The sequence below is a fragment of the Penaeus monodon genome, unplaced genomic scaffold (genome assembly GCF_015228065.2).
Source record: "Penaeus monodon isolate SGIC_2016 unplaced genomic scaffold, NSTDA_Pmon_1 PmonScaffold_1221, whole genome shotgun sequence".
Taxonomy (NCBI): domain Eukaryota; kingdom Metazoa; phylum Arthropoda; class Malacostraca; order Decapoda; family Penaeidae; genus Penaeus; species Penaeus monodon.
Genome location: NW_023641057.1, coordinates 6267 through 9429, shown reverse-complemented (window position 1 = coordinate 9429; position 3163 = coordinate 6267). Strand labels below are relative to the sequence as shown.

The window sequence follows — 3163 nt, the reverse complement described above, 5'->3', positions numbered from 1 at the left end:
GCATAATGCAACATCTTTTGTTTTTTTTACATCCGTTTCATCACTCAGTTTCCATAATGTCTTTGCCGGAATTTGTTGTATAAGGAGTTGGCTGTGAATATTAATGCCATCATATTTAATAGCGAAATTTTGTCACACGCAGTAACATCATTGCGCTAGGGTTTGCTGTAGGCTAGCCTGTATAGTACTTGTGCTGTTAATAACGTAAGCCTAGTATTTGTGTTTTCAAGGTAATGTCAAGATGACTAAGGATTCATGTGCTGTCAGATTATTCTACTTGTTATCATACGGTTACCATAAGATTTTATAATGTTTGAGGATAAACTGAGAATGGTGCATATAGTCACAAGTACAAGCTGCAATTCAGTAGTTAAAGTGTTGTAATATAGTGAAAGAATAAGCTAACAGTATATTAATTAAAAATTAACAGTTTCTTGGCATTACATACAGATTACTTTCAAAATACAAAATACGAAGGCTGCGGCACTAAACTATGTGGGTCAATACAGCTGCGTAAGAGGCATTTTTTTAAAGCACTTTGCTATATGAGTCGATGCATCTGCCTATAGGATACAATTTGTTTTCCATTTTATCAGGCTTTTTCCTCTCTCCTGCTAGTGCAACGCCCATTCAATATGTAGTAACTAGTCTGCAGTAAACATGCGATTTCACTTGTCATTATAATGTAATTATAATGTAAGTCCAAGGCACGTGTATTTTCATGTATTCGATCCCATAGTATTTACAGCAAACCCATAACCGAGCACAAGTCAGCAGATGACTGACTGACCAATGGCCATCAGATGGTGATGAGTGTTGCCCGCAACTTTGTATCGTGTTTCCCGTATCCAGCGGGAAACACAGAAGCACGCAAAATCGTGTCTTGGAACTCTCAAGTAACCATTGGGAAACAAATTTGGATTGTTGCTCGACTGCTAGAGCATCTTTTCAGATACTTTGTTGCGGCAAGTGTTGGTGTGGACGTCGGTGTGAAATCATGTTTCGTAACTGTTTCGCAACAGTTGCGAGACATTATTGGATATGTGGAGCAACTGTTTCAGAAACAGTGTTGAGTAATAGTGTATCTTCGTCTGGACTAGGCTTGACAAAGGGTGATTATGTAGTTTTCTGTATTCTTTTGCAGCTAATATATGTGAATGCAGAAGCACTCACGACTCGTGGTCAAACTAAAAATGTGTGATAATTACTCAGTTTGGATATGTATGGCCGAAAAGCATGGGCAATTAGTAGGCCTATGGAATATAGAACTGATATTGTGAGATAAATAGTGATAAATAATCTATCCATCTGTCAATTCGTGCAATTATCTATCTATATGTTTAAAGGCATATATATAAGTGTGTATGATGTACTTAGATACATACGTGTGTACTCACACGAGAAACAGTTACCGTCAGATTTACATTTTATGTCTGGTTTCTTCATTTCTTCTCTATTTATTTATCATAAAATTGACCCGGCGGTTTTGTGCATCCTGTACGTGTGAAGAAATGTAAGTGAATATTTGTTGTGATCAAAATTGCTAAGTGATGATTTGTTATAAAAAGTTAAATGTGTAGCCTTGTCCTGAAGAACTGGATTTTTTGTACATTGGATATTATAAAACACACACACACACACACACACACACACACACACACACACACACACACACACACACACACACACACACACACACACACACACACACACACAAAACACACACACATTTTTTTTTTATTTATTTATTTATTTTTATTTATTTATTTTTTATTATTTATTTTTTTCCCGTCTTATCAAACTTGTTCAAATTCTGCATTTTCATTTACTGCCACGATGTTCATGGAAATACATTGTTAAATACACATCATCTCAATATTCGCTAAGTAAATACTTGAGAAAGAATAGAGGAGAAATATTTAATAAAAAGAAACGCACGAAATCTTTAGAAAAATGTCTAACCAGTTTATCTGAAGATGTTCAAACTGCACAGCCCAGTAGTAGATGTTAAAAACAATTGTGCGTGTGCTGATCTACAAAGTTCTGCGGTTTGAAAGTCAAAATCTTGAATAAGGAATATTGCATCGTCAAGATGATATATATATAAATGTGCTCACCAGGGCTCGAACCTGGGACCTTCTGTGTGTTAGACAGATGTGATAACCACTACACCATGAGCACATAACATTCAATGGTACTGTAGATATTGGTAATTCTTATGATTTTAAAGCTTTTATATTATTTTCCCACTGCATATATTTTATAAAGGTTTGGGCACGTTCTTGAACTGAATAGAGATTGAGAATTGACTTGCCTTCACAGACTGCGCACGATTTAGAATTGGAAGATGTATAAATAAAGAGAGAGAGAGAGAGGTTTGTAAGCTTTCTGATGTTAACACTACCCAGCTCTTTCCAAACGGAATTTCGTGTCATTTTCCAATTCTTATTCTGGCGAGTACTAGTATTAGGAAATTATGTGTTAAGCGTTCAATTCGTTGGGAGTCTGTTAAGAAGCAGAGGCCTGGTAGCGGTACTCATTCCCATCTGTCAATCTATCTATATATATGTGGTTAACAATCAAGGAGAGAAAGAAATATTCGAAAGAAAAGCCAGTATATAGTTAATTATAATGTTAGTACTGCAAAAGTCTCGCCTGAAACGGTGGGGTGATGAAAGATTTCAAATTTGCCGCCTACTTGCTCAATTCCAGCTCGTGCGTGGCAGGCCTTGTGGGGCAACGGATAACGCGTCTGACTACGGATCAGAAGATTCCAGGTTCGAATCCTGCCAAGGTCGAATATACTATTTCCCCCTCCCTCCTAGCTGTATGACAGTGAAACGAGCTCTGATTTGATTATTCTGCGTTTTTGGGGATAGTTTATATATGATATAGGATATATATTACCTATAAGATTTGTGACTAGGAGCAAAATGAGATTACTGGTATTTCATTTGAAATCTATGGCCAAATAGGTTAATCTATTTTCTCTGTTCTGTAGTTATAGTAGTGTATTTGAAAGCAAATTATATATGTAAGAATTGTATGAATAAGGAATCAGGATGGATTTATCCTGGTATTGGTCTGAATTGCCGACCGTGACCGATGTTCGAGTGCTCGCTGGGAACATTTTTTTTCGCCATTTATCTTATCCAAGTATTTC

At 36.4% G+C, this 3163-nt stretch overlaps 1 non-coding gene across 1 annotated transcript; it reads right to left on the bottom strand.

The window, feature by feature from the left end:
• Positions 1-2108: 2108 nt before the first annotated feature.
• Positions 2109-2181, bottom strand: Trnav-aac. Its single transcript has one exon. It is a non-coding gene; the product is annotated as a tRNA-Val (tRNA).
• Positions 2182-3163: the final 982 nt, after the last annotated feature.